Source organism: Ranitomeya variabilis, chromosome 1 (genome assembly GCF_051348905.1).
Source record: "Ranitomeya variabilis isolate aRanVar5 chromosome 1, aRanVar5.hap1, whole genome shotgun sequence".
Taxonomy (NCBI): Eukaryota; Metazoa; Chordata; class Amphibia; order Anura; family Dendrobatidae; genus Ranitomeya; species Ranitomeya variabilis.
In genome coordinates, this window is record NC_135232.1 from 620,286,050 (window position 1) to 620,301,146 (window position 15,097).

A 15,097-nucleotide genomic window follows, 5' to 3' on the forward strand; every position below is an offset into this window, starting at 1 on the left:
TCGTTGGTCGCTGGAGAGCGGTCTGTGTGACAGCTCCCCAGTGACCACACAACGACATAACAGCGACGCTGCAGCGATCAGCATCGTTGTCTGTATCGCTGCAGCGTCGCTGTGTGTGACGGGGCCTTAAGACAGGCGGAGAAGCATGGACAGATAACGGACGTACACGAGGGAGTGTCGTGTTATACTGTGTGCTGACATTGAAGTTTGGACAGATAACATGGCTTTGTTTAAGACCTGATGCAGGATACAACTAGAGTCAGTGTACCTTAGTTTAACGTTTAGTTTCCCTAGGGTGTTAAGTAGCTGAGAGGGTTGTATGTTACTCTTTTGAATTGTGGAAAACTGGTAGGGGTGTCTGTATAGGAAACAGAGGCAATTGACTAGGATCAAACTATAAGAAAATTGCATTCATTTTGTAGAGTTCAGGAGAGTTGAGGCTTTAGCTAATTACTGGGCAGCTCAAGAAAGGTTAACAGGGGGAGGTCACCCTGAAGTAAAAGTATAAAGAATGAGTGAGTTTGGGGGGACAGGGAAGCATCAACTAAGGATGTTTATTAACTGCACTGGGAGATCTCCCAGAGCGTATTGTTCCTTTTGTCCCATTTTAGGTATCTATGTAGAAGAGCACCTATCACTCCAGAGAAGAAGTCTTGACCTTTGCCCAGATGCCCCTGAGAGACTCCAGAACACCCCTCTTATGTTTGATGCCAAGCTGAAACATCTCCTCTCAGATTTCAGCCATGAGGAGGAGACTGTAATAAAACCCAGCGCCACTTCGTCCTGTAATTTTCCTCCTGGTCATTATTTTATATATATTGGACTGTTTATGATTTGCAGGAGGACCAAAAGACTGGACACCCATCTGCACGGAAGTCAGGCTGAGCACCATTAACTCAGCTAGTGAAGGGGTCGAATAAGCCCTCGGATAAGGGTGGGAACATGGTGGTAATGGATTATATGGAATATCAACTCATGTGTGAAAATATTTTGAGGAACCGTGAATCATATGAACAGCTGCCTAATAATCCCACCCCTATCTTTGTCAGAGCTTTGAAGGATATCCTAGATGGGGGCCTCATCAAATCTCTCATTGACAAAAATGAGTACAATTTTTTTATACCGGAAACATCCAACAATACCAACATTCTATTGTCTCATCAAGATACATAAGGGTCTTTCACCCTTGAAGAGGAGACCAATAGTGTCTGGAATTGATGGCATTAGTCATCATGTTGGGGTATATTTAGACAAGATTTTGAAACCGTTTGTTCTGGCCCTGAATTCCTACACTAGGGACTCAACGGATCTTCTGCATAAGCTGGACGGCCTTGTTCTGGATCCACAATCTATTTTGTGTAGTACAGATGTTGAGGCTTTATACTCCTCCATTAACCATGTGGATGGAGTAAAGGCAGTTGAATATTTCCTAAAGGGTAGGGGTCAACAGTGTCTGGGCCATAACTCGTTTGCTCTCGAACTACTGGAATTTTGTCTAATTAAAAACATCTTTACGTTCAACGGCAAAGTCTTCCAACAGCTCAGGGGCACTGCGATGGGCAATTCTTGTGCGCCATCTTATGCAAATTTGCTCTTGGGCTGGTGGGAGGAGACAATTGTCTTTAGTGATCTATATGACGATGAATGCTCAAAGATATCATTTTGGGCACGTTATATAGAAGATGTTCTTTTGGTGTGGAACGGAGATGTACCAGGTTTGGTTGACTTTGTGGCTAAACTTAATATCAACTCCCTGGGCTTAAGATTCACTTTTGAATACCATAGGGATGAACTTCCCTTTTTGGATGTCTGTATCCAAAAGACTTTGGATGGACACATTAACATGAAAACGTACCGAAAACCTACCTCTACAAATGCCCTTTTGACGTGGGAGAGTCACCACCCTACTCCTCTGAAAAAGGGCATCCCTAAAGGGCAGTATATGAGGATACGCCGTAATTGTTCCTCGGAAGGGGATTATCGGGAGCAGGCAGCAGACCTGCGCCAACATTTTCAGAGTAGGGGTTATCCAGATGGCATCCTCTGAAAGGCATGTAGGGAAACCAAGGGCATGAGTAGAACCCTTTTGTTAAATCCATCATGTCGGGAAGAGGAGTCTCTAGGTAGTCGGTTCATAACAACTTTCAATTCAGGAGCTGATCAGGTCAGATCGATCCTTAACAAACATTGGTCGATCCTTAGGATGGATGATGACATTGGAGACCTAGTGGGACCCCATCCTTTGATCACCTTTCAAAAAGGCAGATCAATAGGTGATAGGATTGTACATAGTCATTTGTTGTGAAATTGGATTTTGGGCTCCCCCGGTGGCCACTGGTGGAATTGAACTTGTGTGCATCATCCCCTCTGTTCACCTGTTCCCATCAGGATGTGGGAGTCGCTATTTAACCTTGCTCCTCTGTCACTTCCATGCCGGTCAACATTGTAATCAGAAGCCTTTCTGTGCATGTTCCTGCTACCAGACAACTTCCAGCTAAGTCGGACTTTTGTCCTTGTTTGTTTTTTGCATTTTGTTCCAGTTCACAGCTGCAGTTTCGTTTCTGTGTCTGGAAAGCTCTTGTGATCTGAAATTGCCACTCTGATGTTATGAGTTAATACTAGAGTCTTAAAGTAATTTCAGGATGGTGTATTGATAGGGTTTTCAGCTGACCATGAAAGTACCCTTTCTGTCTTCCAGCTATCTAGTAAGCGGACCTCGATTTTGCTAAACCTATTTTCATACTACGTTTGTCATTTTCATCTTAAATCACCGCCAATATATGTGGGGGCCTCTGTCTGCCTTTCGGGGAAATTTCTCTAGAGGTGAGCCAGGACTATATTTTCCTCTGCCAGGATTAGTTAGTCCTCCGGCCGGCGCTGGGCGTCTAGGGATAAAACGCAGGCTACGCTACCCGGCTACTGTTAGTTGTGCGGCAGGTTTAGTTCATGGTCAGTTTAAGTTTCCATCCTTCCAAGAGCTAGTTCCTATGTATGCTGGGCTATGTTCTCTTGCCATTGAGAACCATAACAGTTTGACCGGCCCACAAAGGGTTAAATTAATTGGCAGAGAAAGGAGAGAAAAAAGAAGTCTGCTGAAAATTTTTTTTTTTTTTTTTTCCTTCAGTTCTGAGTGTGCTTTCTATTGAATCACTTGCAAGTCTGCCTATATTGCAGCCTTCCTCTCTCTCTCTCCTTCTAATCCTGGAATGGCTCTGTGTTCACCTGTTTAAAATGGATATTCAGAGTTTAGCTGCAGGTTTGAATAATCTCACCACGAAAGTTCAAAATTTACAAGATTTTGTTGTTCATGTTCCTATATCTGAACCTAGAATTCCTTTGCCTGAATTTTTCTCGGGGAATAGATCTTGCTTTCAAAATTTCAAAAATAATTGCAAGTTGTTTTTGTCCCTGAAATCTCGCTCTGCTGGAGATCCTGCTCAGCAGGTCAGGATTGTGATTTCCTTGCTCCGGGGCGACCCTCAAGATTGGGCTTTTGCATTGGCTCCAGGGGATCCTGCGTTGCTCAATGTGGATGCGTTTTTTCTGGCCTTGGGGTTGCTTTATGAGGAACTTCATTTAGAGCTTCAGGCGGAAAAAGCCTTGATGTCCCTATCTCAGGGGCAAGATGAAGTTGAAATATACTGCCAAAAATTCCGTAAATGGTCTGTGCTTACTCAGTGGAATGAGTGCGCCCTGGCGGCGAATTTCAGAGAGGGTCTCTCTGATGCCGTTAAGGATGTTATGGTGGGGTTCCCTGTGCCTGCGGGTCTGAATGAGTCCATGACAATGGCTATCCAGATCGATAGACGTCTGCGGGAGCGCAAACCTGTGCACCATTTGGCGGTGTCTACTGAGAAGACGCCAGAGAATATGCAATGTGATAGAATTCTGTCCAGAAGCGAACGGCAGAATTTTAGACGAAAAAATGGGTTGTGCTTTTATTGTGGTGATTCAACTCATGTTATATCAGCATGCTCTAAGCGTACTAAGAAGCTTGATAAGTCAGTTTCAATTGGCACTTTTCAGTCTAAGTTTATTCTATCTGTGACCCTGATTTGTTCTTTATCATCTATTACCACGGATGCCTATGTCGACTCTGGCGCCGCTTTGAGTCTTATGGATTGGTCCTTTGCCAAACGCTGTGGGTATGATTTAGAGCCTCTTGAAACTCCTATACCTCTGAAGGGGATTGACTCCACCCCATTGGCTAGTAATAAACCACAATACTGGACACAAGTAACTATGCGAATTAATCCGGATCATCAGGAGATTATTCGCTTTCTTGTGCTGTATAATCTACATGATGTGTTGGTGCTTGGATTGCCATGGCTGCAATCTCATAACCCAGTCCTCGACTGGAACGCTATGTCTGTGTTAAGCTGGGGATGTAAGGGGATGCATGGGGACGTACCTTTGGTTTCCATTTCGTCATCTATTCCCTCTGAGATTCCTGAATTCTTGTCTGACTATCGTGACGTTTTTGAAGAACCTAAGCTTGGTTCATTACCTCCGCACCGGGAGTGCGATTGTGCCATAGATTTGATTCCGGGTAGTAAATACCCTAAGGGTCGTTTATTTAATCTGTCTGTGCCTGAACATGCTGCTATGCGAGAATATATAAAGGAGTCCTTGGAAAAGGGACATATTCGTCCTTCGTCATCTCCCTTAGGAGCCGGTTTTTTCTTTGTGTCTAAGAAAGATGGCTCTTTGAGGCCGTGTATTGATTATCGGCTTTTGAATAAAATCACGGTTAAATATCAATATCCGTTGCCACTGCTGACTGATTTGTTTGCTCGCATAAAGGGGGCCAAGTGGTTCTCTAAGATAGATCTCCGTGGGGCGTATAATTTGGTGCGAATTAAGCAGGGGGATGAGTGGAAAACCGCATTTAATACGCCCGAGGGCCACTTTGAGTATTTGGTGATGCCTTTTGGCCTTTCAAATGCCCCTTCAGTCTTTCAGTCCTTTATGCATGACATTTTCCGTGATTATTTGGATAAATTTATGATCGTGTATCTGGATGATATTCTGATTTTTTCGGATGACTGGGACTCTCATGTCCAGCAGGTCAGGAGGGTTTTTCAGGTTTTGCGGTCTAATTCCTTGTGTGTGAAGGGTTCTAAGTGCGTTTTTGGGGTTCAAAAGATTTCCTTCTTGGGATACATTTTTTCCCCCTCTTCCATCGAGATGGATCCTGTCAAGGTTCGGGCTATTTGTGATTGGACGCAACCCTCTTCTCTTAAGAGTCTTCAGAAATTTTTGGGCTTTGCTAACTTTTATCGTCGATTTATTGCTGGTTTTTCTGACGTTGTTAAACCATTGACTGATTTGACTAAGAAGGGTGCTGATGTTGCTGATTGGTCCCCTGCTGCTGTGGAGGCCTTTCGGGAGCTTAAGCGCCGCTTTTCTTCCGCCCCTGTGTTGCGTCAGCCTGATGTTGCTCTTCCTTTTCAGGTTGAGGTCGACGCTTCTGAAATCGGAGCTGGGGCGGTTTTGTCGCAAAGAAGTTCCGACTGCTCCGTGATGAAACCTTGTGCTTTTTTTTCTCGTAAATTTTCGCCCGCCAAGCGGAATTATGATATTGGGAATCGGGAGCTTTTGGCCATGAAGTGGGCTTTTGAGGAGTGGCGTCATTGGCTTGAGGGGGCTAGACATCAGGTGGTGGTATTGACCGACCACAAAAATTTAATTTATCTTGAGTCCGCCAGACGCCTGAATCCTAGACAGGCGCGCTGGTCGTTGTTTTTCTCTCGGTTTAATTTTGTGGTGTCATACCTACCGGGTTCTAAGAATGTTAAGGCGGATGCCCTTTCTAGGAGTTTTGAGCCTGACTCCCCTGGTAATTCTGAACCTACAGGTATCCTTAAGGATGGAGTGATATTGTTTGCCGTTTCTCCAGACCTGCGGCGGGCCTTGCAGGATTTTCAGGCGGATAGACCTGATCGTTGCCCACCTGGTAGACTGTTTGTTCCTGATGATTGGACCAGTAAAGTCATTTCTGAGGTTCATTCTTCTGCGTTGGCAGGTCATCCTGGAATCTTTGGTACCAGGGATTTGGTGGCAAGGTCCTTCTGGTGGCCTTCCCTGTCACGAGATGTACGAGGCTTTGTGCAGTCTTGTGACGTTTGTGCTCGGGCCAAGCCTTGTTGTTCTCGGGCTAGTGGATTGTTGTTGCCCTTGCCTATCCCGAAGAGGCCTTGGACGCACATCTCGATGGATTTTATTTCGGATCTTCCTGTTTCTCAGAAGATGTCTGTCATCTGGGTGGTGTGTGACCGTTTCTCTAAGATGGTCCATTTGGTTCCCCTGCCTAAGTTGCCTTCTTCTTCCGAGTTGGTTCCTCTGTTTTTTCAAAATGTGGTTCGTTTGCATGGTATTCCGGAGAATATCGTTTCTGACAGAGGAACCCAATTCGTGTCTAGATTTTGGCGGGCATTCTGTGCTAGGATGGGCATAGATTTGTCTTTCTCGTCTGCTTTCCATCCTCAGACTAATGGCCAGACCGAGCGGACGAATCAGACTTTGGAGACATATTTGAGGTGTTTTGTGTCTGCAGATCAGGATGATTGGGTTGCTTTTTTGCCTTTAGCGGAGTTTGCCCTCAATAATCGGGCCAGCTCTGCCACCTTGGTGTCTCCTTTTTTCTGTAATTCGGGGTTTCATCCTCGATTTTCCTCCGGTCAGGTGGAATCTTCGGATTGTCCTGGAGTGGATGCTGTGGTGGAGAGGTTGCATCAGATTTGGGGGCAGGTGGTGGACAATTTGAAGTTGTCCCAGGAGAAGACTCAGCTTTTTGCCAACCGCCGGCGTCGGGTTGGTCCTCGGCTTTGTGTCGGGGACTTGGTGTGGTTGTCTTCTCGTTTTGTCCCTATGAGGGTTTCTTCTCCTAAGTTTAAGCCTCGGTTCATCGGCCCGTACAAGATATTGGAGATTCTTAACCCTGTGTCCTTCCGTTTGGACCTCCCTGCATCTTTTTCTATTCATAATGTTTTTCATCGGTCATTGTTGCGCAGGTATGAGGTACCGGTTGTGCCTTCCGTTGAGCCTCCTGCTCCGGTGTTGGTTGAGGGCGACTTGGAGTACGTTGTGGAAAAAATCTTGGACTCCCGTGTTTCCAGACGGAAACTCCAGTATCTGGTCAAATGGAAGGGATACGGTCAGGAGGATAATTCTTGGGTGACTGCCTCTGATGTTCATGCCTCCGATCTGGTCCGTGCCTTTCATAGGGCTCATCCTGATCGCCCTGGTGGTTCTGGTGAGGGTTCGGTGCCCCCTCCTTGAGGGGGGGGTACTGTTGTGAAATTGGATTTTGGGCTCCCCCGGTGGCCACTGGTGGAATTGAACTTGTGTGCATCATCCCCTCTGTTCACCTGTTCCCATCAGGATGTGGGAGTCGCTATTTAACCTTGCTCCTCTGTCACTTCCATGCCGGTCAACATTGTAATCAGAAGCCTTTCTGTGCATGTTCCTGCTACCAGACAACTTCCAGCTAAGTCGGACTTTTGTCCTTGTTTGTTTTTTGCATTTTGTTCCAGTTCACAGCTGCAGTTTCGTTTCTGTGTCTGGAAAGCTCTTGTGATCTGAAATTGCCACTCTGATGTTATGAGTTAATACTAGAGTCTTAAAGTAATTTCAGGATGGTGTATTGATAGGGTTTTCAGCTGACCATGAAAGTACCCTTTCTGTCTTCCAGCTATCTAGTAAGCGGACCTCGATTTTGCTAAACCTATTTTCATACTACGTTTGTCATTTTCATCTTAAATCACCGCCAATATATGTGGGGGCCTCTGTCTGCCTTTCGGGGAAATTTCTCTAGAGGTGAGCCAGGACTATATTTTCCTCTGCCAGGATTAGTTAGTCCTCCGGCCGGCGCTGGGCGTCTAGGGATAAAACGCAGGCTACGCTACCCGGCTACTGTTAGTTGTGCGGCAGGTTTAGTTCATGGTCAGTTTAAGTTTCCATCCTTCCAAGAGCTAGTTCCTATGTATGCTGGGCTATGTTCTCTTGCCATTGAGAACCATAACAGTCATTTCTCTCCCCCAAGAAGTGAAACATGGCTTGCAAATAGAATTAAGGGTTGCTATCGCTGTGTAGGATGTCCTGCTATGGAGACAGGACAAATTTTCAAAAGTAATGTCACCAAGCAGGAATTTAAAATCCGTCACTTCATTAACTGTCGGTCTAGAGGAATTATATATAAAGCAACATGCTCTTGTGGCATGGAGTACGTTGGAAAGACCATACGTGAGTTCAGGAGATGAGTGGGTGAGCACCTGAGGGATATTGCCCTCAGGAGAGATACACCATTAGCAAGACATATGACTATTGTACATGATGGGGATGCGTCGGGCCTGAGATTCATGGGGATCGATATGGTAGAGGCACCAAAAAGGGGTGGAAATTGGGACAGGAGGATACTACAATGCGAGATATAATGGATTTTTCGCCTTAAAACGCAACAACCTTTAGGCCTGAACGAGACCCTTACTTTTGCCTGCTTTCTATAAAAGGGTACCTGGATATATACAACCCTATTTAATATTACATTCCTAACAGCTTAGGGCTCCGGAGTAGGGTTGAGCGAAAACGGATCGGACAAATTGAAAAATCGCCGACTTTCGGCAAAGTCGGGTTTCATGAAACCCGACCCGATCCCAGTGTGGGATCGGCCATGCGGTTGGCGATCTTCGCGCCAAAGTCGCGTTTCATATGACGCGTTCAGCGCCATTTCTCAGCCAATGAAGGAGGACGCAGAGTGTGGGCAGCGTGATGACATAGGTCTCGGTCCCCACCATCTTAGAGAAAGGCATGTCAGTGATTGGCTTGCTTTCTGCGGCGTCACAGGAGCTATAAAGGGGCGAGCACCCCGACCGCCATCTTACTTCTGCCGATCTGAGCATAGGGAGAGGTTGCTTCAGCTTCATCAGAAACAGGGATATTGTTAGGAAGGAAAGATTAACCCCCAGACCGCTTGTGCTGTAGCGATTTCCACTGTCCAACACCACCTTTTCTTTGCATGGACAGTGGAGGCTAGTTTTTTGTGCATCAGCTCTGTAGCTTTTAAGGCTCCCTGATAGCTGCATTGCTGTTTGTACGCCGCTGGGCAAACCAACTGCTTTTTTAAAAGCAAAAATCCTGTTGCTCCTTTCTGCACAGTTCTATTGTTTATTTGTCCACACTTTTGTGCACAGCAGTCCTTTTTATTGCTGGCTGCCATACTTGTCCTGAGATCATTGTAGGGAGATTTTTATTGTAGTACTGTCCCTTTTTTTTGTATATCTTCCAGCCATGTTCTGCCACTTACATTGAGTAGTGTAATACAGCGGGCCTGGTTTTTTGCAGCAGTCTCCCACCCAAAAAAGGGAGACTTAAATTGCCACTAAGTGAATCTGCGTCAGTTCTGTTTGTCGTATATCTGCCTGCCACTTTCTGACACTTACATTGAGTAGTGTAATACAGCGGGCCTGGTTTTTTGCAGCAATCTCCCACACAAAAAAGGAAGATATAAATTGCCACTAAGTGGATCTGCATCAGTTCTGTTTGTTGTATATCTTCCAGCCACGTTCTGCCACTTACACTGAGTAGTGTAGTACAGCGGGCCTGGTCTTTTGCAGCAGTCTCCAACACAAAAAATGGAGATTTAAATTGCCACTAAATGGATCTGCGTCAGTTCTGTTTGTCGTATATCTGCCAGCTACGTTCTGCCACTTACATTGAGTAATGTAATACAGCGGGCCTGGTTTTTTGCAGCAGTCTCCCACACAAAAAAGGGAGATTTAAATTGCCACTAAGTGGATCTGCGTCAGTTCTGTTTGTCGTATATCTGCCTGCCACTTTCTGCCACTTAAATTGAGTAGTATAATACAGTGGGCCTAGTTTTTTGCAGCAGTCTCCCACACAAAAAAGGGAGATTTAAATTGCCCCTAAGTGGATCTGCATCAGTTCTGTTTGTCGTATATCTGCCTGCCACTTTCTACCACTTACATTGAGTAGTGTAATACAGTGGGCCTGGTTTTTCCAGCAGTCTCCCACACAAAAAAGGGTGATTTAAATTGCCACTAAGTGAATCTGCGTCAGTTCTGTTTGTCGTATATCTGCCTGCCACTTTCTGACACTTACATTGAGTAGTGTAATACAGCGGGCCTGGTTTTTTGCAGCAATCTCCCACACAAAAAAGGGAGATTTAAATTGCCACTAAGTGGATCTGCATCAGTTCTGTTTGTTGTATATCTTCCAGCCACGTTCTGCCACTTACATTGAGTAGTGTAATACAGCGGGCCTGGTTTTTTGCAGCAGTCTCCCACACAAAAAAGGGAGATTTAAATTGCCACTAAGTGGATCTGCATCAGTTCTGTTTGTCGTATATCTGCCTGCCACTTTCTGCCACTTAAATTGAGTAGTGTAATACAGTGGGCCTGGTTTTTTGCAGCAGTCTCCCACACAAAAAAGGGAGATTTAAATTGCCCCTAAGTGGATCTGCATCAGTTCTGTTTGTCGTATATCTGCCTGCCACTTTATACCACTTACATTGAGTAGTGTAAAACAGTGGGCCTGGTTTTTTCCAGCAGTCTCCCACACAAAAAAGGGTGATTTAAATTGCCACTAAGTGAATCTGCGTCAGTTCTGTTTGTCGTATATCTGCCTGCCACTTTCTGCCACTTACATTGAGTAGTGTAATACAGCGGGCCTGGTTTTTTGCAGCAGTCTCCTACACAAAAAAGGGAGATTTAAATTGCCACTAAGTGGATCTGCATCAGTTCTGTTTGTCCTATATCTGCCTGCCACTTTCTACCACTTACATTGAGTAGTGTAATACAGTGGGCCTGGTTTTTTGCAGCAGTCTCCCACACAAAAAAGGGAGATTTAAATTCTCAAGAAGTTTATATACAACTTCTACCTTGTTTTATAGTACCATATAACGGTTGTTAGTTTGGTTACATTTTCCCAAATATGAGGAAGTCTGGTGGTAGAGGCCATATGCGGTCATTGCCAGATGGTAATGATGGTGGTGGTGGTGGTGGAGCATCTGGTGGTAGTGGGAAAAGCAAAATAGCGCCTAAGGCTCCAGTTGTTCAGACAGCGTCATCGTCTGGCTACATAAGGCCTCGAAGGCTCCCTTATCTGGGAGTAGGAAAACCGCTTTTAAAGCTGGAGCAGCAGGAACAAGTTTTGGCTTTCATTGCTGACTCAGCCTCTAGCTCTTTCGCCTCCTCTTCAGAAAGTTCGAAATATAAAAGCAGCGAGTCGTCAGTGGATGCTCCCGGTCAGGAACAAGTCGCTTCCTTGTGTCCTTCACCCAAAGCAAAAGTGAAGGATGCGGCAGGCAACACTACAGGTTACTCCATGGAGCTCTTTACACATACCGTGCCAGGGTTAGAAAGGGAAATAGTTAACAGCCCATTACAAGATGAATCGGACATGGAGTGCACAGATGCACAGCCACAGCTAGATTATTATGTTGTTCCATTGACTCAGATCACTACATTTCCCTCACAGTGTACTGAGCCAGAATGTGACCCTGATGAGACTATGGTGCCCCGTCCCAACGCTATAGCACCTTACACGGTGACACAGAAGATGGTGCACAGGACATTGAAGAGGAGGTGATAGATGACCCAGTTGTTGACCCAGATTGGCAGCCATTGGGGGAACAGGGTGCTGCTGGCTCTGAAGCAGAGGAGGATGATCCACAGCAGGCATCAATATCGCAACAGCTTTCATCTGGCAGGCCTGTATCAGGCCCAAAACGTGTGTCTAAAACAAAAACAGTTTTAGGGCAGCGTGGCCATCCGGTGAAAGTAGCACAGTGTGCAATGTCTGAAAAGGTATTCGATAGTAGGAAGAGTGCAGTGTGGCAATTTTTTAACCAAGATCCGAATGATCAGTGCAAAGTTATCTGTAAGAAATGCTCAAAGACCTCTAGCAGAGGGAAGAATCCCCTAAATTTAAATACAATGTGCATGCGTAGACATTTAACCAGCATGCTCTTGCAAGCCTGGACTAACTACCAAATGTCCCGTACCGTTGGTGCACCCGCTCAGAATGAAGGTAGTCAGCAACACTACATTGCTTCCCTTACTGTAAGCCCACCGTTTAGGGCACCACCTGCAGCAAATGTGGAGGTATCATCGCAAGGCCAAGGCAGTCAGGGAATCAACAGGTTCTTGCGCGGAAACACTGCATGTAGGCCAACATCAAGAATACCATCACCAACCCTCTCTCAATCTGCCATGTCCACCACCACCCCCGCTAGTTCCACCATATGCAGCTCTCCAGTCCAGCTCACCCTACAAGAGACTCTCATTAGGAAAAGGAAGTACTCATCCTCTCATCCGTGTACACAGGGTTTGAACGCCCACATTGCTAGACTAATCTCGTTAGAGATGATGCCCTACCGGTTGGTTGAAAGCGAAGCTTTCAAAGCCCTGATGGCCTACGCAGTACCATGCGATGACCTACCCAGTCGACACTTCTTTGAGAGAAAAGCCATCCCAGCCCTCCACCAGCATGTCAAAGACCACATTGTCCATGCACTCAGGCAATCAGTCAGTAGGAAGGTGCACCTCACAACAGATGCATGGACCAGTAGGCATGGCCAGGGACGTTACGTGTCCATCACGGCACACTGGGTTAATGTGGTGGATGCAGGGTCCACAGGGGACAGCCAAAGTGGGACAGTTCTGCCTAACCCACGGTCTAGGAAACAGTTGGCAGTAGGCGTACGACACCCCTCCTCCTCCTCCTCCAGAAGCGAAAGGACGTCCAAAGAGTACAATCACCCTACCACTCCATCCACAGCTGCCAGTGTTGCACATGAGGTGTCCCATTATGGAACAGCTAGTGGTAAGCGTCAGCAGGCTGTGTTGGAAATTAAGTGTTTGGGTGTTTGGGCGACAACAGACACACCGCGGAAGTACTGGCAGAGTATTTGCAGCAAGAAACTCAGTCATGGCTGGACAGTGTACATCTTGAGGCAGGCAAGGTAGTCAGTGATAACGGAAGGAATTTTATGGCTGCCATAGCCCTTTCAGAACTGAAACACATACCTTGCCTGGCTCACACCTTGAACCTGGTGGTGCAATGCTTCCTGAAAAGTTATCTGGGCTTACCAGCCCTGCTCCTGAAGGTGCGAAGACTTTGCTCGCACATCCGCCGGTCGCCCGTACACTCCAGCCGTATGCAGAACAATCAGCGATCTCTCAAGCTTCCCCAGCACCGCCTAATAATCGACGTTGCAACAAGGTGGAACTCCACACTGCACATGCTTCAGAGGCTGTGCGAACAGAGGCGTGCTGTAATTTATTTGTGGGAGGATACATATACACGGGCAGGCAGTTGGATGGCAGACATGGAGTTGTCAGGTGTGCAGTGGTCAAAGCTACAAGACCTCTGTCAAGTCCTTCAGTGTTTTGAGGAATGCACATAACTGGTAAGTGCAGATGACATCATCATAAGCATGAGCATCCCACTAATATGTCTGCTGATGCAAAGTTTGACACACATTAAGGAGCAGGCGTCTGCAGCCGAGGAGGAGGGAAGCCTTGATGACAGTCAGCCATTGTCTGCTCAGGGAACTCTCCTGGACGAGGTGGCAGACGAAGAGGAGGAGACGGATGATGCTTATCAGGGGGCAATAGAAACTGGTGGTGTTGCAAGGTCAGGTACAGGGTTTTTGTGGGAGACAAGTGATGTTGATTTGCAAGAAAGTGCTCCTCAGCCCAGCACAAGCAGTGAATTGACACCTGGAACATTGGCCCACATGGCTGATTATGCCTTGCGTATCCTAAAAAGGGACCCCTGCATAATAAAAATGATGACCGATGACGAATACTGGTTGGCCTGACTCCTGATTCCACGCTACAAAGGGAAATTACAAAATATCATGCCACATGAGAACCTTGAGCAAATATTGGCTACCAAACAAGCAACTCTTGTTGATCATTTGGTTCAGGCATTCCCAGCACACAGCGGCGGTGATGGTTCTCACACGAGCTGCAGGGGGCAACATGGCAGAGGTGTTAGAAGTAGTGTTGAGCGATACCTTCCGATATTCAAAAGTATCGGTATCAGATTGGATCGGCCGATATCCAAAAAATATCGGATATCGCCGATACCGATACCCGATACCAATACAAGTCAATGGGACACAAATATCGGAAGCTATCCTGGATGGTTCCCAGGGTCTGAAGGAGAGGAAACTCTCCTTCAGGTCCTGGGATCCATATTCATGTAAAAAATAAAGAATAAAAATAAAAAAATATGGATATACTCACCCCTCCGACGGACCCTGGCTCTCACCGGTGCAAGCGTCTGCCTCCGTTCCTAAGAATGCAGTGAGTGAAGGACCTTTGATGACGTCGCAGTCACATGAGCGATCACGCGACCAATCACAAGACCGCGACGTCATCGCAGGTCCTACTGTTGTGGATTCTGTTTGTGGGCTCCCTCTGGTGGTTACTGCTGGTACTGGGTGACTTTGGTGGGTTGCGGCCTTTGGTTTCCACCTGTCCATCAGAGGCTGGGTGTTTCCTATTTTACCTGGCCTTTCTGTCATTCCCTTGCCGGCTATCAATGTATTCAGATGTGCTCTGTTTGGTTCCTGCCTACCTGCTCCCAGATCTTTCAGGATAAGCTAAGTGCTGATTTTCAGTTGTTGGTTTTTTTGTCCAGCTTGCTTATTATGTCTCTATGCTAGCTGGTAGCTCTAGTGGACTGAGGTTCTCCCCATGTGCCATGAGTTGGCACATGGGTTCTTGTAATCTCAGGATGGTTTTTTGATTAGGGTTTTTTGCTGACCGCTCAGACCCCTTTTGTATCGTTCTGCTTTCTAGTTTACAGCGGGCCTCAATTTGCTGAACCTATATATATCATCTCTATGTGTGTGCCTTCCTCTCATTTCACCGTCAATACATGTGGGGGGCAACTATACCTTTTGGGGTTCATTCCTCTGGAGGCAAGTGAGGTCTTTATTTTCTCTGCAGTACTAGTTAGCTCTTAGGCTGGTGCGTGGCGTCTAGAACCAACGTAGGCACGCTCCCTGGCTATCTCTAGTTGCGTTTGTCAGGCGTAGGGCAGCGGTCAGCCCAGGTTCCATCAC